The 25225-nt window shown below is 36.3% G+C and overlaps 1 non-coding gene across 1 annotated transcript; it reads right to left on the bottom strand.

The window, feature by feature from the left end:
• Nucleotides 1-3558: 3558 nt before the first annotated feature.
• Nucleotides 3559-3663, bottom strand: LOC122118487. The gene has a single exon (XR_006149377.1). It is a non-coding gene; the product is annotated as a U6 spliceosomal RNA (small nuclear RNA).
• Between the last annotated feature and the right edge of the window lie 21562 nt (nt 3664-25225).

The raw sequence follows: 25225 nt of genomic DNA, 5'->3' as shown, positions 1-25225 counted from the left end.
CCATACCTGGTTCCTTTGATTTTTTTGATCAGTTACAATAGTTATAAAGTAGTATCATAGTAATTTTGAATTACATTTCTCTAATGACTTCTGCTCACAAAGCATTAAGCCAGCACAGAAGTTGTATTAAACACAACTGTGTAAACTCACTGGTGATAAAGAGGGGTTTATGGAAAACAAGTCTATTCGAACTTTTGTCCATTTTAAATCAAGTTTCTTGTTAATCTCATCTTTAATCTCTCTATACAAAAATAATTAATTCAATGTAGTAAAAAGGAAAAATTAAGCAAATCCTAACATTTTTCAATTTTCAATAACATGATATTGCTTAACTCATTTTCTGTTTATGCTTGAGACTATATAACTATTTAGTTAGACCTTTTACATAGCTATATGTATTTCATTTATTTTAAATTGATTGCTGTTTCCAAAGCCTGCGTGTCTAATTTTGGTTTCTTTCAGTCTTAAGTAGTTCAGATTTCAAACTGAAGAATAAATGGAAGTAAGCAAACAAAAAAGACACAGTTCCTCTCATTTGTTAATGCCTCTATAAGAATGAGAAAAGAGTTCGTCATTCTAAGAACCCTGAATTCATAAGATAGCATTTGCTATAATGCTAATGTTATTACCATTTTAGTGTTGGGAAAAATTGTAATTAAAGGCACTAAGTGCATGGCCCAAGACACACAGTGAGGAAGGAAATGAGTCAAATTTTCCAAAAGTTTTTCAGCAATACACAAAAGGTAGATAAATTCTCTCCATTCTCTGATACTCTCAATTCAATATTCATATTGTCCAAGAAGTAATAGCATAGCAATTATTGCCCATGGTGATTGTTTTCTGTTACATTTTGTCTTCAACACAGACTGTGTTGGTGACATTGGGTTATCATGTACAGAGCTGAGTTTATAAATTATGGTCTGAAGAGAGGCAAATTTCTTCTGTCCCATAGTTCCAGTATCATTTTTTAAAAGTACTAAATATTTTAAATATTATCACTTACTGTATTTTAAGAATTCAAGAATGAAAAAATTCACATATAATCACTCCAAAATGCTTTAAAACTAGGAGATGATAAAATAGGTCTCTGTGAAGTAAATTTTCTTCTACTTTTAAAATTATTCTGAAAGTCTTTTGCTGGTTTGTCACACCTGTAATCCTAACTACTCGGGATACCTACTCAGGAGCCTGAGACCTGTGGATAACATTTGGAAGCCAATCAGGGCAAAATAAATTCATGAGATTATTTTTCAAAAATTTTAATGAATTAGCAAAGGGCCAAGAATGGAGATGTAGCTCATATAGTAGCTCAACAATCTAGAGAGAAAGACGTAGTGGACCTTGAAGTCCTGATTTCAAACTCTGAGCATGACAACACGCAGGAATACACACACACTCACTTTTTCAAAATATCTTCATATCAGTGTTTTGCATTAATTTCTTTGTAAACGATATTTTATGGGTAAAATAGGCAAAATAAACTCTTCCATCTCAAAACATTTTTATAAACTTTTTGTTGTAAAAATACTGTACAGAGGGGTTACAGTTACATGAGCAAAGTAATAAGTACATTTCCTATCAAGCATTGTTACCTCCTCCTTTGTTTTTCCCCCACCATTCCTTCCCGTCCACCTCCACAAGTACACTCCTCACACCCCCAAGCCCCACCCAATGTCCCTAGCCTTAATTGAAAAGTTCGTTTTTCAAAATAATATCTTGTGCGCATCTATTGTTATACAATGGGTCAAACTGTATTCCTATTTAAGCATGTTGTTTTTTCCCTATCTCTCCCCAAATTAGAGAAGTGTATATACAAGATGCAGGTGCACCAACATCAAATAAAGTGAAAACAGGGGTTATACTGTTGAGGAGGAACGTATAAAAAAACAAAAAAAAAATCACGTCCTACATTATAAATATGTGAGAAACAACAGCAAGAAAGAAAAAAACCACTTGTGTCTCTATCTTGGGGATCATTTAGCTTAACATCAACTTATCTATTCATATACACATAGCTTTTCAACTTTTCTGCTTATCCCAGTCATATACTAGTTATTGCAAATAAGGGATACCATGGGGCCTATGTTTGTTTGGACTTGGCTTACATCAGTTAATATAATTTTTTCCAAATCTTTCCATTTCCTAACAAATTGGGCGATGTCATTCTTTCTGATGGAGGCATAGATTAATATATATACATATATATGTATACATATATATAGTATATGTGTGTGTACATACATATACACACAAAACATTTTCCTTTATTGGTTTTTAGAGCAACTTAGTTTTCCACCTTCATCATTTTTTCAAATGTATTTATTGTGATTAAGTGGTTACATAATTTCCCAATTTTCACAATATTGTGGGATAGTGATGCTTAGTTAAAGTCACAAACACATTCTAACTTTGATGGAGCAAATTGTCTATCATGGTCTACATTTATGAGTTCTATGAGCTTTGCAATAAAGTTATTTCTTCCATATGTATACTTCTTTTGTTATGAAATATATATATTTCTTTTTTACCCATAGTGTCATCTATTTCCTCTTTCCCACTTGTTCCCTCCCTCCCTTCAGTGACATTGAGTTGCTTAGTTCATTTTGGAAAATGTCCAGTGCAGCTGATGGATCCCACTGTTGTATGTTTTTCACTGATTCCCTCTAGTTCTGTGTCGTCCTCCTGGTTTCCCTTCAGTGTTCTCATATGATCAGCAGAATGAGGTTATTTAGTAGTGATTCGACCAGATGAGTGGAAGTCCTTGGTTTCTTAAGTGTTGTTAATTTTGTCGTATCACCTTACATTTTGGATTTAACATCCACTTATCACGGAGAATATGTGCCCTTTGTCTCTTTGCTTTTGGCTTACCTTGCTCAACATGATTTCATGTAGCTTGATTGATTTCCCTGCTAATGCCATTATTTTGTCCTTTCTAATGGCTGGAAAATATTCTGTTGTGTATAGTTACCACAGCTTTTGGATCCATTCATCTCTGGTGGGACATATGGGTTGTTTTCATATCCTGGCTTTTGTGAACAGTGCTGCAATAAACATGGATGTGCATGTGTCCTTGAATATTGGTACCTGTTGCTCAGAATAGATCCCTAGAAGTGGTATGTGCGGGCCATAAGGAAGGTCAATATTTAGCTTTCTGAGGACTCACCAGATTGCTTTCCAAAGTGGTTGTGTAAGTGTACATTCACACACACACACACACACACACACACAGAACGTTTACACACACACACACACACACACACACAGAACGTTTTCTTGATCCATTCTTCTACTGAGGGGCACCGGGGTTGGTTCCATATCTTAGCTTATGCAAAAAATGCTACAGTAAACATTGCTGTGGTGGTAGTTTTAGTATGGACTTGTTTGTGATCATTTGGGTGAATGCCCAAAAGTGGGATTGCTGTGTAATAGGGAGCTCTATCTGGAGTCTTTTGAGGAACCTCCAAACTGCTTTCCAAAGTAGATGAACAAGATTACACTCCCACCAAGAACGCAGTAGGCTTCCCTTCTGGCCACATCCTTTCCAGCATCTGTTGTTGTAAAAATATGGAATGATTCCCTAATTTGCGTGTCATCCTTGTGCAGGGAACATGCTAATCTTCTCTGTATGTTACAATTTTAGTGTATGTGCAGCAAATTGAGCACAGAACATTTTTTATATATAAAGAGTAATTGATTTTCTTAAACTAGACAGTTGAACAAAAAGTAAGTTCAAAAGAATTGTGAAATTTTAGAACCATGTATTTCTTACATAAGCACACATATAAGAATAAAGTCAAGATTGACATGCCAAAAATAAAATAATTCTAGATATTTGTTGTTCATGAGATGTGTAGGAGGAGGAATTCAATTATTCTACACAAGGCACCTGTCATAATGATCATAGCAGCAAATGCTACGGTTTGTTAAAAGTTTTAACGTTTTAAATATGTTTAATTTTGGGATTTGCTTATATATGACAAAATTAAGATTGCTTGGCAGGTCATAAAATTTTTTGATAAAATATATAATATTTCTGGTAGCATGTACTAGTAAGTATGTACATTTCAGAGTTTATAGAAACTTTACTAATGAGAAGTTGCAAAGACTGTGTAAAGAAGCAGAGTGAAGTTAAGATTTTTAGTATACAGTTTCTGTTAAATCTTTAGGGCTCCCTTACGTTATATGTTAGTTATGAACAAATAATGATATAAGCCACATACAAATGATGAGATGAAGTATAAATAGTAATATTAGTGGGTAAATTTAAAGGCTACTCATAGCTTGATCCAGTTTTAAATGTACAGGAATATGAGAAAATAATAAAATCTACTATGTACACTTCAAATACTGAAAACCCTGGTAATTGTTTGGTTATTTATTTTAGTACTCATTAATATTTAATTATTATATTATTATATTATATATTATATATATTATATTGTATTATATATATTATATTAATATATTATATATGGTATATATTAATATATTATATTAATATATTATATATATTATATTATAATATTATATTATTATTATATTATTATTTTATTATTTAATTATAGCTAATCTAGAATTATCCTGTAATAAGAAAATGTTTATGAGAAGTGGGGAAAGATGGTGGAGGAGAAGCTGAAGGCTAAACAATCTCTCGTATAGAAAGCAATTTTAGTGTTCCAGCGAACAGTACTAGGCTAGAGTATCACACCAAGTATGCCATCACAGTACAGAGTTTGGCTAGAGAGGAAAAATCCAGGGAAGGAGACATATCTGAGCAGTTGCTGAAGCCATGGCTGAGGCAACTCTGGGGGTGGCCATAGCCACCCCGCCATACCTACATCAGAGAGGCTCCAGGACAAAGTCACCAGACACAGTGGGTGAGCAGATTCAACTCAACAACTGAAAAGGAGCAAATGAGTTAAACCAACTGAACAAGCCAATATGAAGCATAGAAATAGAAAAAGCAGTAAGAGATCTCCTGTCTAAGAAAAGCCCAGGACCACATGGATTTACAGCAGAATTCTACAAGGCTTTCAAAGCAGAGCTCATACTAATACTACTCCAACTCTTCAATGAAATTGAAAGAGAAAGTTCACGACCAAACTAAATCTATGACGCCATCATAACCTTCATCACAAAACCAGGCAGCAACTTATCAACGAAAGAGAATTATACATCCATTGCTTTGATGAACATTCATGCCAAACTTCTCAACAAAATTTTGGCCAAACAATTAAACAATTCATCCAAAAATTACATACCATGAGCAAACAGGATTCAGTTCAGTGATGCAAAGCTGGTTCAATGTACACAAATCAATTAATTAACCTCACTTTATGATGAAGTTTCTGGATAAACTAGGAATCTTGGGAACATTAACAATAAAATAAAGACTGTATATGACAAACCTGCAGCCAGCATTATACTCAATGGTCAAAAAGTAAAGACATTTCCTCATAACTCAAGAATGAGAAAAGGACGTCCACTCTCTCCACTTATCTTCAATTTACTATTAGCACGCCTAGCTACAGCAATAAGAAAAGATGAAAACATAAAAGGGATCCAAACAGGGATAAATGAAGTAAAACTCTCCCTCTTTGCAGATGACATGATCTTATATTTAAAGAACTCCCAAATTACTCATTCTGATTCAAAACTATGGCAATGTATCAGGGTATAAAATTATCCCTCAAAATTCAGTGGCTTTTCTGCATGCCAACAATGAGAAAAGCGTGGCTGAAATCCGAAAAGCAACTCCATTCTTAATAACCCCACAAAAAAATAGAATACCAATGAATTAACTTAACCAAAGAAGTAAAGGATCTCCATGAGGAACACTTTAAAAACCTGAATTTAAAAACCTGAAAAAGGAAATCAAAAGAGATCGTAGAAAGTGAAAAAACTCCCTTGATCCTGGATTGGAAAGGTTAACATCGTGAAAATGGCTATAATTCCCAAGGCTATCTACAAATTCAATGCAATACCTATCAATATTTCAATCATATTCTTCAAGGCAATAGAAGAGGCAATCCAAAAAGTCATATGGAACAATGAAAGGCAATGAATAGCATAAACGATCCTTAACAGAAAGAACACTGCTGGAGTAATATCATTACCAAATTTCAAACTCTACTACAAAGCCTTAGCAAACAAAACAGCTTGGTACTGGCACAAGAACAGACCTCAGGACCAATGGAATAGAATTGAGAACCTAGAAATGAGCCTACAGACCAACAGGCACCTAAACTTTGATAAAGGACATAAAAAATAGAATGGAAGAAATACAGCCTTTTCAGTAAATGTGCTGGCAAAATTAGTTAATCACTCATAGAAAACTAAAGCTAGATCCTTATATATCACCCTGTACCGAGTCAACTCCAAATGGATCAAATACCTCGGAGTTAAAGCAGACACAGTGAAAACATTACAGGATGGAGTAGGACATACCCTAGGTCTCCTGTGCAGAGGCTGAAATTTTCTTAATAGAGACCCAGAAGCACAACAAATCAAAGAACGTTTGGACAAATGGGATTGTATGAAATTGCAGAGCTTCTGCATGGCAAAGGACATAGCTAGCAAGATCATTAGAAAGCCCACTGATTGGGAGAAGATCTTCTCTAGCCATACAATAGACCAGGGTCTCATATCTAAACTATATGTGGAACTCAAAACATTAAATCCCCCAACAACAAATCCTAAAAGAAACACCTGTCCAATAAATAAGTGGACTAAAGACTTAAAGAGAAACTTCTCTGAAAAGGAAAGAAGGAAGTCCAATAGACACATGAAGACATGCTCAGCCTCCCAAGCCATAAAAGAAAAGTAAATCCAAACAACATTGAGATACCACCTCACCCCATTTAGAATGGCTATAATCAAGAACTCTAATAACAACAGATCCTTGAGGGGATGTGGCTAGAAGGGAACCTTACTGCATTGTTGGTGGGAGTGTAACTTGTTCAAACACTTTGGAGTAATATGAAGGTTCCTCAAAAGATTCCACCTAGAACTTCTCTATTTTTGGCATTTACCAAAATGATCACAAACAAGACCATACTAAAGGTACCAGCACAACTCTATTTGTTGCAACATTATTTAACATTGCTAAGATATGGAATCAACCCAGATGCCCCTCAGTAGATGGATGGATCCAGAAAATGTGGTATTTAACCAAGTCCTAATCTTAGAGAGGGAAATGGTTGCATAGAATGATAGGGGAGAGATTACAAAAAAAAAGAACAAGAAAAAATGGAAAAACCAAAATTTAAATTTAAGTAGTGAAACACTTTAAAATTATGTAAGTTTAAACAAATGATATTGAGAGAAGAAAAGGATAAGATGGGAAGGGATGGATTGAAAGGAGAAATGAAAACTAAAAAATAAAAATTCTTAAAATTGGTTACTTGAAAATTATATACATATAAAGAGATAATACTGCTATTAAAGAATGTAAGCCTAAGAGGTTGTGAATTGAGTAATAAATTTCTGGATTAAGTGTGCACACAATGGGTTATAAGGTCTAGTAATCGATGACAGGTATATATCTGGGAATGAGCAGAACAGCAATTTAGTCACGCAAAAAAAGAAAGAACAGAAAAAATGAAAAGAATACTTAAAAAGGACCAAAAGTTCAGAAGAGATTAAAAAAAAGCACACACATACACACACACACACACACACACACACACACACACACACACACACACACATGTACACCTAAAATAAAACCTATGGGAGGAAAATAAGATTAATAGAAAACAAATTTAAAAATTAATTTTTAAAAAAAGGTTCAAATAAGAGTTCTTTGATTGCAACAATGAGATGTACAATTCATTATGTCGAAAAACGAACTTAACTTTGGTGGGGGGTAGGAGAGAATGGGGGGGAAAGGGAGAAGTATGGGAAGGGATGGGAAGGGGAAACAACAAGGAGGCAACTATGCTTGATAAGAAATATACTCGTTATCTTGCTCATGTAATTGTAACTCCTCTGTACTGTATTCTCACAACAAAGAATAAAATTAAATTAAAATAAAAGTGTTCTTTGATTTTTTTTGGGGGGGGATGGGGGCAATGAGACAATTGTGTATCTGCCGTGTCCATAACCAATCTCTTGGTGTTGTCTCTGGTCTGCTTGTGGTGTTTGGTTTTCCTGTGGCTTGATTGTTTTCTTAAGACAGTTTGTTTGAGCAGGCAGAAAAATGCTTTGCCTAACCCATTGTTTTGTGATCCTCCTCCCAGGTTAGTTCAGTGGGAGGTAGATTTGCTAAAAGAGGGAGATGTGAGTTTCCTCTAGTTTGGAGATTCTGTGATGAGACTAGGTTATGGGTAGAGTTGAGGCCTTTCAGCAATCAGTAGCTTTTCCTTGCTGGGCTAGCTCCTGAGACTCTCAGAGAACCCAGCTTGGAGCCATTCTCAGGGTTTATGTTTACTGAGTTTCAATTGTTTGTCTAGGCTGTTGTAGGGAGGGGCAGCCTCTGGCTCTGTTTACCCAGTGATGAAAGTCACTCCTCAGGGGCAGATTTTTCTCTGTCTGGGCTGGTTGACTTTCCCCTGGGTGGAGCTGAGCCTGGCATGTCAGGGCAGGTTCCTGTGACCTGCTAAATGACTCTTTTGTTTTCTTCCAGTGCTTGAATTGGAGCTACTTGCTCAGCTGGGCCTTTGTTAGTATCAAAGATGGAGATCTCCAGTGGTAGGGGACATGCAGCCTTCCCTCCTCTGCTCCCTGAATAGGAATGAGGAGATCAAGGTTCTACTCATGCCAGAGTCTTGTTCCTGGGCAGTTTCTGGTCTGTGATCTGCAGGATGAAGATATCTGCTCCTTGTTAGTTCTTGCTTGTGTTGGGAAGAATCCGCTTGCCCACCACATCTGTTGACTTTGTCCCAGATTCTCTCTGTAGTTATGGCTGCTACGAGTGTCTCTGCTACCAACTCTGCCAATGCAGCCATGGCTAGCTGCACGTGTTCAGATCTGTTTCCTTGCTTGAATTTTCCCTCTCTGTCCAAACTCTCTGTATTGAGATGACACACTTGGTGTGACTCTGTAGCCTAAGACTGTTCACTGGAATACTAAAATGCTTTCTATGGGAGAGCTTGTTTAGCCCTCAGCTTCTCTTCTCCCATCTTCCCGGGAATCTCATGATTATTTTATGAGTGTTTTTTTTTTAGGGAAAAATGCCATTGGTGTTTATATTTTGTGTTGGCATAAAATGAGCCTATTCTTGTCTTAATTTAATAAAATAAAACTCTCTGGCTGAGCATTAGTGGCTCATGCTTGTAATCCTAGCTACACAGGAGGCTGAAATATAAGCATCTCACTTCAACAACAGTCCGGGCAAGAAAGTCTTTGAGACTCTTATCTCCAATAAGCCACTAGAAAACCAGAAGTGGAGCTGTGGCTCAAGTGGTAGAGCACTCACCTTTAGCTGAAGAGTGTAGGACCAGCGCCAAGGCCCAGAGTTCAAGCCCCACGACCGAATAAACAAACAAAACAAAACAACAACAAAAAACCCAAAAACTCTCTGGTTCTATGACAGCATAAATTTTGTGGGTAATGGTTAAGACCAGGTTGCCATTCTAAAATATATATATATATCACCCCCAAAAAAGAGGAATAATAGGAAATATGTAGCAGGAAACTTATAAATCTTAATGGACTAACAGTCTGTCAGTTTGTTTTAACTTTTTGTCAAAAATGAAAGTAATACTTGATAATATTTTATTCAGGCATTTAAATTTCTTTGACCTTGACATTTAAGATTCACTTTAAAAAGAAATTTAACCGGTGACAGTGTTTTCTCCTTACTTTTCCAAAGAAATGATTATTTCATCATTATAATGTATAGCACACTATAACCAGAAAGCATTTTTAAGGGAAAAAAATTCCCATGCTTTGTTTTGCTTGTCTGTATTTAAAGCTGAATACCACATCTTACCCACCCTATTGTTTGTCTTCTCATTTGAAACATTTCAGTAAATGTGTCAGCCAGCAAAGTTTTACAAAATAGCATGCTTTCATTCATTGTGCTTTCCAAAATATATCTCACAAATGCCAACAACAAAACACAACTTGAAACATCTCTGGATTTTTCTATTTTTGGTGCAAAGTAATCACTTTCCATAATCCTTAGAACCAGCTCTTCACAGGCATTAAATGCTCTTTCACGTCCATGCTTTAGAACAGCAGCATGTAACAATGGTGTACATGTTAATTTGTTCACCACATCTGGTTTGTTTACACCAAGGACTCACTTCATGGAAGATGGTAATAGATGAGTTGTGCAATTATGTAGTTTAAACGGGCTCTGAGTTGGGGATAAAGAATATCCATTTATGTGACTAAATATTTAAATTAAATCCTATAATGTATACTCCTTCAATTTTCTGGCTAAACTGTTCTACAATCTAGGTATTTTAAAAAGAAACATTGTACGTTGTTTCCTTGGTGACAACGTAATTGGAAGACAAAATTTTCCTATACCATGGCCATCTGAAATGAGGTGGATGTACTTAGGTTAGCAGAAAGAAATTTTGGGACAGCATCAATGTTTGAATCTTGGATGGGATTTGATTGGGAATTGTGTCAGGCTTTCACAGTATGAGAAGAAAAACAAAAGGCCATGCTAATACTTTTATCTGTCACATTGTTTTATTAGTTTATTCAAACACACACATATACACACAGAGATACACATTATGAAGACCTAGTCAGTCTGCAAGAAAATATTTTAATAGGAATTCCATAAAATATTTAGTCTGCTGAGATCTGATTAGAATTTATAGAAATATAAAGTGGCTCCCACCCCTGGACAAGTTATTATCATTGGTGAAGGTGTTGCCTTTTGATTTTAGAATGCTCCAGAAAGACCTGTTTTAAAGAAAAATGACATTCCAATTCCTCCCAGACTGTGGAGATACCTGAATAGTTCTTCTGGAGATTGAGTTCTTCAGAGTGAAACCCATGAGAAAATAGACTCTCATCTTCTTTCTTCTTTTATCTTTTAATCATTCTAGGTAAAAAAAAAAAAAATTCTCTTTGACATACTCCCCTCCTTGACATTTTCTTGTCACTGGCATCCAAGGCAATTAAACCAGCTGAATATACACTGAAACATTCAATCTTGTACATCTGAGTAAGCCTTTCTGCTTAATAAATGGACAATATCAGTTATTATGCTAGGTTATAAAGCTAACCCAATGTTCTAGTCTTTCTAATAATGTAGAGTATTTTAAAATGTGCTTCATTATAAAATATCTAACTCCATGTCGTATATTGTGTTTTTTTTTCTGTTGATCCTAGCGCTTACAATCAGGGCCTAACTGTAAAACTGTTTGCAATAAATAATCACATTGCTTTTATGATTCCATCATTTAACTTGTTTTCTGAGAAATTTATAAAATAGTGTAGCTATGGAAAAATCAATAAATATTGAATTTTGATATAGGATTACCTATCACTGCAAGTGTTGTCAAAATTTATCTACACTGAAATGATTGCCATTGATATCTTTCTCAAGATTCCAAATGTTTATACTTTCAGCTGACCTTTTACAAAACTCATACCCCAAACATAATTTTTAGTTTGTTCATGCAATCATAGGAACATAAATATATGGCACAAAATGTTAATTAACTTTATTTGCTGTCATTAATGGAGTATACCTAATATAATTAAGTATATATCCTCAGTGAAATAAGATACTTCCTTCTAAATCTAGACTTGCAGGCAGACAGACAGACACCCACCCACCCCCCCCCCCACACACACACATACTTACCACTCTGACTCAGGTTAGGTTCCAGACATTGGGTATCAGACAATGGTCTATTAATCAAACTTTCTTGTCCAGACATAAAATACATTCATAATTCCACACATACAAAAACACCAGATCATTCAAAATAATGAGAATATTTAACAGAAACACCCCGCTCTGAGCCATCTACTCCCTGATTTCATGCATTCATGTCGATGCATTTTTCATATCATAATTAAAATCTTTTTGTATCTCTCTGATTAGCAGATAATATGTTATCATATAAGAGAAAATGTAGGTAAAATTACTTTTTGCATATGAAATAATGACATTCCTGAGGATAAAACATGCCTGTATTTTAGTTTGGTTGCCAAAATGGAACTATTATTTAACTTTAAATCTAAACCTTCAAATTTCACTAGGATTTGAACTGTGTTACTTACAACAGTAATGTAAAATAAAAGCATTAATAAATAGAAAATTATGTTTATCACACCTTAATCCCTGACTTGACTTTATTATAAAAACAATGACATTTATATAACATGAAAAACATCCTGAAACAAACTATGAGGTATGGAAACAGAAGAGTCCGTTTTCTGTTTAGTGTATGTTGTTGTTATTTATAGTTTGTGATTATTCTGTCTGCTTTACCGTATGCATGGTATATACATTCTACGTCTTCAGGATGGTGGGGGTGGGCACAGAGCTTTAGGGAAAGGGTGAACAAATGAAGTAGTGGAGTTCCTTGAACATTGATGAAAGTGAACTATTTAATGCATGGGTGGGGAAAGAAGGGAGGGAATGGGAAAATATGAGGGAACTGAAGACATTTCATGAAAGGAAATGTACACATTACATGACTCATGTAATTGTAATCCCTCTATAAATCAACTTAATAACAGAGTAAATTTATTTTAAAAAGGCAAACAAAACGTTGTTTCTTAGAATCATAAAAATATGTTTTGTTCACCGGTTTGAGCTGGTTGAGTCTATTTCTGAAAATAGCTACATAATACATTCATTAGCGAATTTTTGAGCTACTAGTAGATAAAAGTCAATTATGATTGTATGTTTTTTGAGACTGATTCATTTATTTCTTTAATCTAATTTGTATGATTTTAATCTACCAGTTTTTGAATTGGCTTATTCCTGTTTTTCAAGGACCTAGTGGTGCATTATTAGTGCTGATTTAAGATTGGTCTAATTCGTTGATGTACATACTCAAAGCTATAAATTTTCCTGAGTATTGCCAGTGTTCTTGTGTCCCAGAGAAGGTAGTATTTTCTCTGTTTACTTCCACTGAATTCCATAAACGTTGGAACTTCCCTCCATATGTCTTCAGTGACTCACTGATGATTTAGCAATGTTTTATTCAGTCTCTGTGAGTTTGAGAATTTTTTGTGATGCCTTTTGATGTTGAGATCTAATTTGGTCCCATTGTGGTCTGACGGATACAAGGAGTAATTTCATTTTTATTTTTGAATTTTCACAGATTTTCTTTGTGATCTAAGATATGATCTATTTTGGAGAACATTCCATGGGCTGTTAGGTATAGCTTGTCAAGCCAGGTATATGGTTTTGATTTTTTTTGCTAGATTTTGACCTGGATGGCCTGTCCAGAGGTAAGAATGATGTGTTCAAGCAACCAACAATGTGTTTGGATTTTATGAATATTTTTAGGGCAAGTAGTAGTTGGCTGATGAATTTGAGAGATTTGGATTCAGGGCATTGATATTTAGCATTGTTATATCCCCCTTATGGTGAGTTTCCTTTATCAACATTGAATGTCCTTTTTAGTCTCTTTTTACTTTTATAACAATTTTAATTTAAAGCCAATCTTATCTAATATTAATATAACTACTCTGGCCTGTTTATGAGATCCATTTTTAATCTGTAAAGATGATGTACAGAAGGGATCCAATTACATAAGTCAGATAATGAGCACATTTCTTTTTGAACAGTGTGACCACTTCCCTCATGTTCTCCCAGTTTTTCCCTTTCAACCTCCCTCCAACCTAAGTTGTATAGTTCATTTTCAAGGTAGTGTCTATTGAGTGGCACTGCTACATTTGTTCACCCTTTGTCCCAACATTTCTGTGTTTCCCCTTGCCCTTTCCAAACTTACATATAAGACCAAAGTTGCATAAATTAAAACAAAAAAATACCATCCGAATATAGATGGAAAAAAGAAAATAATAAAAAAAACTCTCATCATTTCTTGGAGATCAATTTGATGAACATTATTTTATATGATAATATTCATATAGCAATTGAGCCTTTGTGATCCTCTCCAAAGGGCATCCTCATTTGATCTCACTGTATAAGTGTTTAGAATCCCCTATAATTTATCATGTCCAAATGTAATGTTTTCTCTTTTACCATCCAAATGTGTTCAGTTGTAGAATTAGAGGCACATTCTAATAAAACAAATGAGAGAAATCGGGCAACCCATATTTCTTTGAGTCTGGCTTTCTTCACTTAATATAGGTTTGTTCCAAGTCTTTCCTTTTCCTTATGAATGGTGTAATATCATTTTTTCTGGGTGTATACAGTTGCATCGTACTGAAGAGTTTCTTCAGGGCAAAGGAAAAAGTTAGCAGGGTATATAGAAAGAGGACATAATGGAAGAAGATTTTTACTAACTAAGCATTAGACAAGGGTTTACATAACTAACCCATATTTACAGATCAAATAAACCCTCAAATCAACAAGAGCCCAATTAATATATGGGATAATGACTTAAAGAGAACTTCTTAGAAGAAAACTAACAATGACAAATAGACATATCTCTCTCCATGAAAGAAATGCAAATCCAAACAACACTGAGATTCTTCTCACCCCTGTTACAATGTCATTATGAAAAAACGAACAATCACAGATACTGATAGGGATGTGGTCCAAAGGAAACTCTATTACATTTTTGGTGAAAATGTAATCTTGTTCAACGACTTTGGAAAACACTATGGAGGTTGCTCACAAAACTGAATAGAGAGCTCCCTATGATCCAGCAATTCCACTTATGGGCATTTATCCAATAGGGCAGAAACAAGGCCACACTGAAGCTGCCAGTACAATCATGTTCATTGTTGTATTATTTTCTGTAGCCAATATATGGATTCAGCCCAGATGCCTCTCACTGCAAAAAGGGATCAAGAATTGTGAGCATGTGTATATGAATTATATATATATAATTTTATTGATCCCTATTTACAAGTATGTATGTATATATACATACTTAATCAAATTTTATTCATCAATCAGAAAGAATCATATTGCACCATTCTTTTTTTTTGGGGGGGGGGTCTAGTTGTGGGGCCTGAGCTCTGGGGCCCGGGCACTGTCCCTCAGCTCTTCAGCTCAAGGCTAGTGCTCTACCACTTGAGCCGCAGTGCCACTTCCGGCTTTTTTCTTTCTGATTATGTGGTGCAGAGAAATCGAACCCAGGGCTTCTTGCATGCAAGGCAAGCTCTCTACCACTGAGCCACCTTCCCAGCCCCTATTGCACCATTCTTAAGGAAAATGAAAGACTTAGAAATAATCATATTAAGTGAAATTAAGTGGACTCAAAGAAAGTTAGGTTGTATGAGTTCCCTTATGTTCGGTAGACAGAAGGTGCATATAAATGTAAAAGTAAACATACTGGATGATATGCAAGGAGGTAAATGAATTATCTGAAGTGTCAGAGTCCATGGAAAGTGAAAATAGTATAGTTCTCTTAAAAAATTAAGTCAAAACCCAACAAAATAAATACCAGTAAATAAGAGTTCCAGGAAGATGGCGGAGGAGAAGCTGGAATCTGAACAAGCTCTTGCATAGAAAACAGTTTCAGAGTTCCAGTGAACAGTCCCAAGCCAGAGAATCACACCAAGTGTGCCATCACAGGACAGAGAGTTAGTCAAGAGAGGGGAAGCCAAGCAGACACATCTGAGCAGCTGCCGCTGCGGCGGCAGGGTCGCAGCGGCGACCACCGCTGCGGAGGCATACCTGAGACGCAGTCCGGGACGAAGGAGCCAGACGCAGCGGACGAGCGGATTCTACTCAACACCAGCAAGAACCGACAAGGAGCGGACAACTTCATCCTGCACTTTGCAGACCAGAGACGACACGGGATCCAAGACTCCGCGTGAGTAGAAGCCCCACTTCCTCACTCCTCTGGGAGCAGAGGAGGGAAGGCCACCCCTCCCCCCCCAGCACCGGTGATCTCCATCTTGGATACCGACAAAGCTCGGAAGAGCGGCTAGCTCCAGCTCAGGTCTTGGAATAAAATGAGTCATTTAGCAGGTCACAAGAACTTAACGGCGAAGTGACCTCACAGACTCAGTTCCATCCAGGGAAAAGTCACCCAGCTCAGGCGCCAGCCATTGGAGTGGCTCTCCTCACCGGGTAACCAGAGCCAGAGGCTGCCCCGCCCTCTAGCAGCCACCACAATCAATTGAAAAACAGAAACCCTGAGAATGGCTCCAAGCTGGGTGCTGTGAGTTTTTTTTCACAAAATAGCCCCAGGGAAAAGCTACTGTTCTTTGAAAGGCCTCAACTCTACCCAGAACCTAGCCTCATCACTGCATCCCCCTCTTTTGTGATTCTCAAAGCAGATCACCCTCCCAGTAAACTAACCTGGGAGGGGGATCTCAAAAACTTGGGTAAAGCAGAGCATTTTTCTGCTTGTTCCAACAAACTGACTTAAGAAACCAATCAAGCCACAGGACCTCAAGCTGACCAGAGACTCCAACCAGACTCTGGTTACAGACAAAAGGGAGATACAGGACTCTTCCCACCCCTCCCAAAAAAAAAAAAAATCAAAGAACTTTTTTTTTTCCTTCTTCTTCTTTTCTTTTTTTTTCTTTTCCTTGTTTTGTTTTTTTTTTTCATTTTTTGTTACCTTATATATATATAAAATTTTTTTTTGCTTTTCTAAAACTTTTATTAATCTTTAATTTTTGCCTCTTCTGAAAAAATAATTGTTTTCCATTAACTTTTTTTTTTTTCTCCTCTTATAATTTTTATTTTAGGAATACGTGAATGTGTGTTTTCTTTTCTTTTCTTGTCTTCTTTCTCTTTTTCTTTCATTCTTAATTATCTTTTTGTTTTTTTTTCTAGCTCTACTGAACTTCTGATCTTTTCTTCTCACTTTCCTATCCTTTCCATCTTTTCCTCTTTGTTCATCTGTATGTGACTTAACTCTTGTCCTGCACATCCTCAGATAAACCCGTAGTTAACCAGTAGACCCTATCACCCATTGTGTACACACTTAATCCACAAACTTATTACTCAATTCAAAACCTCTGAGACTTAAATTCATTAATAGCAGTACTACCTCTTTATACCTATATAATATTTTAAGCATTTTTTTAAAGTTTTTCTCATCTCCTCTATGTCCCTCCCTTTCTCTCAACATATTCATATTCCTCTATAAATAGATGGTCTTTTAATCTCTAAAATAACATTAATTTTTACGTTTCTATTTTATTTTCTGGTCTCTTTTCATTCCCCTTTCCCTTTCTTCTTTTTCTCTCTCTCTCTACTTACATCCTATCCAACCTATTTCCTGCATTGTGATTAGGACATAGTTAACTCTCCCTGTGCGTCCCCACACCAATCTATTCCTATTTTTTACCCACATCTCTCCCTAACCCTAATGATTTCTGGTTTTCCAAATTCTTCTCTGCGGTTCGAAGTCCTTTAACATATAGTTGTTTGATGTTGAATAGATGTATCTGTTGAACTAGATTGTATCTGTAGACTATTGACTGTACAAATGCAAACTTTGGTTGATGGTTGCCTTAAGATAGTGTTCTAGCACAAAACTGGTGCTATCTTCATCTCAAATGGGCAGAGTAAGCTGGAAAAACACAAGAAAAATGGCAAATTCGGGTATCTCAATTCCCAATCCTGATAATCAGGGGTTAGAACAGATAATGAATAATCCAGAGGAGAGTTCCCAAACAGCTCTACAAACACTGCTGGCAAACATGATAAATGAAAAGTTTGACAACGTACAAAGGACTCTGTATGAGCGTGATAGGGAGAGAGAGGAGGCATCCCAGAAGTTTATACAGGAATATCATAAGCGTGAGGAAGCTACTCAAAAACTGATACAGGATTTGCGTGAACAACTTGAGAATACTCAAAGAGAAAGAGAGGAATGGCGTGAGCAGGCTGAGAACACTCAAAGAGATCTGCAGGAATCCCACGAACGGGAGGAAGCTAATCAAAGAGTAATACAGGAATTGAGAGACCAGGTAGAGAACACACAAAGATCACTAAAGGCATCCATAGAATCCATTAACAAAGAGCTGAAGGAAGTCAGGGAGACCACAAAGGGAATGCTGAATGGAACCCAACAGAAGGAATGGGAGCCCAAAGAAACCATAACCAATCAACTAAGTGATTTGAGGACAAACACTGAACACCAAATTAAGGAAGTAAAGAAATTCATACAAGACCTAAAACAGAGCTTCAACAAAGAACTTGAAGCCATCAAAGCTGACCAACTAGAAGGAAAAGAGATAAAAAACAAAGTAGAGAGTCTTGACAGCAGGTTAGACCATGCAGAAGATCGAATCTCAGGGATTGAAGACAGCCTAGATATTATAGAGAAAGAACATACAACCATCCAAGACAAGTCCAAGAAATATGATAGATCTATCCAACACCTGGAAGACACCATCAGAAGGCCTAATCTAAGGATAATGGGTGTAGAGGAGCACCTAGAAACAGAAGTTAATGGTCTAGGAAATCTGTTTAACAGGATCCTAGCAGAGAACTTCCCAAACATGCAAAAAGATAGGCCTGTCCAGATACAAGAAGCCTTTAGAACCCCAAATAGACCAGACCAGAATAGGACATCCCACCGTCACATTATAATCCATACAGGATCAACTCAGAACAAGGAAAAGATCCTTAAAGCTGTCAGAGAGAAAAGGGTAATCACTTATAAAGGGAAACCAATTAGAATCACCTCAGATTTCTCAGCAGAGACAATCAAAGCAAGAAGAGCCTGGAATGATGTATGCCATGCCCTAAAAACAAACAACTATCAACCAAGAATACTGTACCCAGCTAAACTCTCCTTCATAACTGAAGGCCAAATAAAAACCTTCCATAGCAAAGAAAAATTGAAACAATACATCTCCACCAAACCAGCCCTACAAAAGATCCTTAAAGATGTCCTACACATAGAAAACCAACAAGACCGCAATAAAGGCCAAGAAACTGCACCCAAACTGAGAATCCAAGAACCATAGGAAGAACCCAGTTTTCGCAGCCCCCAAGAAGGTAGATAACATGGCAGGAACCCCCAAATACCTCTTAGTCCTATCTCTTAATGTTAACGGACTGAACTCTCCAATTAAGCGACATAGACTGTCTAGTTGGATTAAAAAACAAGACCCTTCTATCTGCTGCCTACAGGAGTCACATCTTGCCCGTAAAAACAAACACATTTTCAATGTTAAAGGCTGGAACAAAATCTACCAAGCAAACGGACCGCATAAACAGGCGGGAGTTGCAATCCTAATATCATATAAAATAGACTTCAAATTAAAATTCGTGAAAAGAGATAAAGAAGGTCGCTACATACTAATTAAAGGATCTCTCCTTCAGGAGGATATTACAATTCTAAATATCTATTCGCCAAACAATGGAGCACCCAAATTTATCAAAGAAACACTACTTTCCCTCAAATCCCATATAGATCCAAAGACATTAATTGTTGGGGATTTTAACACACCACTCTCCCCACTAGATAGATCAACTCGGCAAAAACTCAACAGAGAAACCGCAGATCTAAACAGCTGCATAGATCAACTAGACTTAACAGACATTTACCGAACATTTCACCCAGCAGCATCAGAATACACGTTTTTCTCAGCAGCACATGGAACGTTTTCTAAAATAGACCACATTTTAGGCCACAAAGCAAACTTGTCTAAATTCAGAAACATTGAAGTTATACCTTGCATTCTCTCTGACCACAAGGGAATAAAGTTAGAACTCAACACCAAAAGCCACCAAAGAAAGTCCGGTATCAAATGGAGGCTGAACAACACACTGCTGAATCATGAGTGGGTCATGGAAGAGATTAGAAAGGAAATTCAAATGTTCATGCTATTCAACAAAAATGAACACACAAAATACCAGCTCCTCTGGGACACAGCAAAGGCAGTACTCAGAGGCAAGTTTATAGCTCTGACCTCCTACATCAACAAATTGGAGAGATCTGAAACCAACAATTTAATGACACATCTAAACCTCCTTGAAAAAGAGCAGCAAGATAAACCCCAATCCAGTAGACGGAAAGAAATAATCAAAATTAAATCAGAATTAAATGAATTAGAATCCAAAAAAACTATAGAAAGAATCAACAATACAAAGAGTTGGTTCTTCGAAAAACTTAACAAAATTGACAGACCCTTAGCAAATCTTATCAGAAAAAGAAGAGAACACACCCAAATTAATAAACTCAGAGATGAGAATGGAAACATCACCACGGAAACAAGCAAGATTCAGAACATTATAAGGGAATACTTCTCAAAACTTTATGCTAATAAGTTTGAGAACTTGACAGAAATGGACCTCTTCCTAGCAAATATTGATATGCCAAAACTAAACCAAGATGAGGCAAACTATCTTAACAGGCCCATATCAAGCATTGAAATAGAAACAGCAATAAGAAACCTCCCAGCTAAGAAAAGTCCAGGACCAGATGGTTTCACAGCGGAATTTTACAAGGCCTTCAAAGCAGAGCTCACACCAATACTCCTCCAACTCTTCAATGAAATTGAAAGAGAAAGCTCACTACCGAACACATTCTATGAAGCCATCATAACCCTCATCCCAAAACCAGGCAGGGACTCATCAAAGAAAGAGAACTATAGACCCATTTCTTTGATGAACATTGATGCAAAAATTGTCAACAAAATTTTGGCCAACCGACTTCAACAATTCATCCAAAAAATCATACACCACGATCAAACAGGATTCATTTCAGGGATGCAAAGCTGGTTCAATATACGCAAATCAATTAATATTATTCATCACATCAACAGGAGCAAGAATAAGAACCACATGGTTATCTCAATAGACGCAGAAAAAGAATTCGACAAGATCCAACACCCCTTTATGATGAAGGTTTTGGAAAAATTAGGAATCCATGGAACATTCCTCAATACAATAAAGGCTGTATATGACAAACCTACAGCCAGCATTATACTCAATGGTGAAAAACTAAAGCCATTTCCTCTTAACTCAGGGACAAGACAAGGATGCCCACTCTCTCCACTTCTCTTCAATCTAGTATTAGAATGTCTAGCTACAGCAATAAGACAAGATGCAGACATAAAGGGGATCCAAATAGGGAAAGAAGAAATAAAACTCTCCCTCTTTGCAGATGACATGATCTTGTATTTAAAGAATCCCATAGACTCCACTCCCAAATTACTCAAGCTGATTCAAAACTTTGGCAAAGTAGCAGGTTATAAAATTAACCCCCCAAAATCAATGGCTTTTCTGTATGCCAACAATGAGAAAAGTGTGGCTGAAGTTAGGAAAGCAACTCCATTTGTAATAGCCCCACAAAAAATAAAATACCTAGGAATTAACTTAACTAAAGAAGTGAAGGACCTCTATGATGAAAACTTTAAAATCTTGAAAAAGGAAATCAACACAGAACTTAAAAAATGGCAAAACCTCCCATGCTCCTGGATTGGAAAGATTAACATCGTGGAAATGGCAATACTTCCCAAGGCTATCTACAAATTCAACGCAATACCTATCAAAATTCCACCCTCATTCTTCAAGGAAATAGAAGAGGCAATCCAAAAATTCATATGGAACAATAAAAGACCCCGAATAGCAAAAACGCTCCTCAACGGAAAGAACACGGCTGGAGGAATATCAATACCAAATTTCAAACTCTACTATAAAGCCATAGTAATCAAAACAGCTTGGTATTGGCATAAGAACAGACCTCAGGACCAATGGAATAGAATTGAAAACCCAGAAATGAACCTACAGACCTATAGCCATCTAATCTTCGATAAGGGAGCTAAAACAATAGAATGGAAGACAGACAGCCTCTTCAGTAAATGGTGCTGGCAAAACTGGTTAACTACATGTAGAAAACTAAAGCTAGATCCTTATATATCACCCTGCACCAGAATCAACTCCAAATGGATCAAAGACATTGAACTCAAAGCAGACACTCTGAAAACATTACAGGATGGAATAGGAGAAACCCTGGGTCTCCTTGGCTCAGGCCGAAATTTTCTGAATAGAGACCCGGAAACACAACAAATCAAAGAAAGGCTGGACAAATGGGATTGTATAAGTTGCAGAGCTTCTGCAGGGCAAATGACATAGCTAGCAAGATCAATAGAAAGCCCACGGACTGGGAGAAGATCTTTACTAGCCATACAATGGACAAGGGTCTCATATCTAAAATATACTTGGAACTCAAAAAATTAAACCACCCAACAACAAATCCTCAAAGAAACAACTGCCCAATAAGTAAGTGGGCGAAAGACTTAAAGAGAAGCTTCTCTGAAGAAGAAAGAAGGATGGCCAATAGGCACATGAAGAAATGTTCAACATCCCTAGCCATAAAAGAAATGCAAATCAAAACAACATTGAGATATCACCTCACTCCAGTTAGAACAGCAAAAATCAAGAACTCTAACAACAACAGATGCTGGAGGGGATGTGGACACAAAGGAACCTTACTTCATTGTTGGTGGGAATGTAAACTTGTTCAACCACTTTGGAAAGCAGTATGGAGGTTCCTCAAAAGACTCCACATAGAGCTCCCCAAGGACCCAGCAATCCCACTTTTGGGCATTTACCCAAATGATCACAAACAAGGCCACACTAAAGCTACCAGCACAACTATGTTTATTGCAGCATTATTTACCATAGCTAAGATATGGAACCAACCCAGATGCCCCTCAGTAGATGAATGGATCAAGAAGATGTGGTATATATACACAATGGAATTCTATGCCTCCATCAGAAAGAATGACATTTCCCCATTTGTTAGGAAATGGAAAGGCTTGGAAAAAATTATATTAAGTGAAGTAAGCCAGGCCCAAAGAAACATAGGTCCCATGGTTTCCCTTATTTGCAATATCTAGTATAGGTATGAGTCAAGCGGAAAAAGTCAGAGAATGTGATGTTAGGAAAACGAAACCTCAAATATGTATTTTAATGTTTTTGTTTCTTTCATGCATGTATTTCTAACGCATTTATAAGATTAATTCTTTGTTGCTTTGTATGTCCCTCCCCCACAGTGTAACCCCCGCTTTCACTATATTTGATGTCAGTATAACATATGGAGGAGATGGGGACAAACAAGTCGTTTAAGGATTCAGGTGGACCTGTTGCAACAATGAGAAGTACAAAATGTCATGTCAAAACCAGCTTTACAATGTCGGTGGGGGGGGGTGGGGTGGTATGATTGGGTGGGAGGGAGGGGGGAGGCTGGGAAGGGAGGTGAAGGGTAAACAAAGGAGGAGGCTGCAATGCTTGGTAAGAAATGTATGCATTATCCTGCCCATGTAATTGTAACCCCTCTGTACAGTATGTTCTCAAATAAAATAAAATAAAATTTAAAAAAAAAATACCAGTAAATAAGTACTACAAGAGAGGACAGTGGAGGGCAAGGTGAGAGGGGTAGGAAATTGAAAAGGGTAGAATACAGGCAAGAGTCCATTGCATACTTCCCAGAATTGAAATATACAAAGCAATAGGTATTGTGCAATGGGGGTGAAGATGTTGAAGTGGTAACACAATTCCAGGTGTATTGAATACATAAAATATTTTGTTAAATGGCAAGTAATTCCATACATAATATTGAGATAAATAAGGACTGGGTTGATTGGGAGGGGTGGATGAGAATGTTGAAAGGGGTGACATTATTCAAGATGCACTGTATTCATAAACTGTTTCAGTGAATGGCAACTTCTTTGTACAAATACTTAAAGATAATAAAAGTATTCAAAAGGTTAATTATGATAGTTGAAAAGAGCGTTGAACCTCAATTAAATTCCCATTTAGTAATATTTGTAACCTGTATGTTTGGAGAATAAAGTTCAAATAATAAAACATTATGAATAGATTTTTCTTAAAAAATTTGAAATTTAAATCAATACTACTTTGCTTTTTGTCCGCTATTGGGCTGTTATAAGAAAATACTTCAAAGTAAGTGGATTAAAAACATCTGGACTATATTACCCATACTCTGGAAGGTTGAACGTTGATTATAAAAATGGCTATTCAAAACAAATCTTTGTCTCATGGGAGTCTACTTTCTGGTTCATTATAATCTGTTTGTTGGACATTCACATGGCAGACTAGTTATATTGGGCTTCTTTTATCAGGATCATTATTGCAGGGTCATCTCTGAAAGGCTGATTCTAATGTCTTCAGACAGGGGAATAGAATTTCAATACGTGTAATTGGAAGGAGTTACAGTGTCCAGTACATTTTGCAACTTTTTCTTTAACTCAGTGTAGTGTATCATTTGGATATTATTTAATAGAAAATAATAACTTAAGGACAAACCTATATCGTGTAAATTATGTGAATGATTCTTCTTATAATGGGAATAATTGTAGTGATGACAAAGTGAAGTCTGATTGTTTTGTGGCTCTTGAATCACATCATAGGTAATCATGTAAACATGTTCAGCCTTTCTAAGGCCCGTTTGATGTATTGGAACAATCTCCAATGGGTTAACTGCTTTCAGAAATACAGATCTCCTTAGATTTTAATTGCTGTCTGCTATTAAGACTCCCACAAACACCAAAATCAGAGTATGCTAATTTCTCTGATAAAACATACAATTGTTATAATTAATGTAATATGAAGACTGTAATATTAAAAGCATTATAAATACTAGTGTTCACATTATATAATATATTGACATCCTTTGGTTACATCAATTTTTAGAATATTTATAACAATGTAAATAGTTTGCAAATAGTTATTTGATGATGTATAGAAAATAAGAAAAAAGATTTGTATACATATTTACTAGAGATGCAAACAGATTCATCTGGTTATTTCTGATCCTTCCTTTGTTGGTTTCGTTCATGCATGGAGAACATGCAGAGAAGTGATAATTGTAACCTTGCATTTACAAAAGGGTTAACTTACATGAAGTTTATGTTGGGTTAAATAACAGATTTTATAAATTAAATTGTTTTTGTCTCCTTCCTTCCTTCCTTCCTTCCTTCCTTCCGTCTTTCCTTCCTCCCTCCTTCCCTCAATCCCTACCTCTCTGTTTTGCTCTCTTCTTTTTTCTTTCTTTCTTCCTTTCTTTCTCTCTCTCTCTTTCTTTCTTTCTTTCTTTCTTTCTTTCTTTCTTATCTTCTATTCTTCCTCTTTCTTTTACTCATAATATTTCTTAAGTGTATACAAAAAATACCAATGTGTTATGAGTAATTATAAATATTAACTAGATTAATATTAATT

Source organism: Dipodomys spectabilis, unplaced genomic scaffold, assembly GCF_019054845.1.
Source record: "Dipodomys spectabilis isolate Male_0828 unplaced genomic scaffold, ASM1905484v1 ptg000153l, whole genome shotgun sequence".
Lineage (NCBI taxonomy): Eukaryota > Metazoa > Chordata > Mammalia > Rodentia > Heteromyidae > Dipodomys > Dipodomys spectabilis.
The sequence above is the reverse complement of the archived record's forward strand: the minus strand, read 5'-3'. Positions and strand labels throughout refer to the sequence as shown.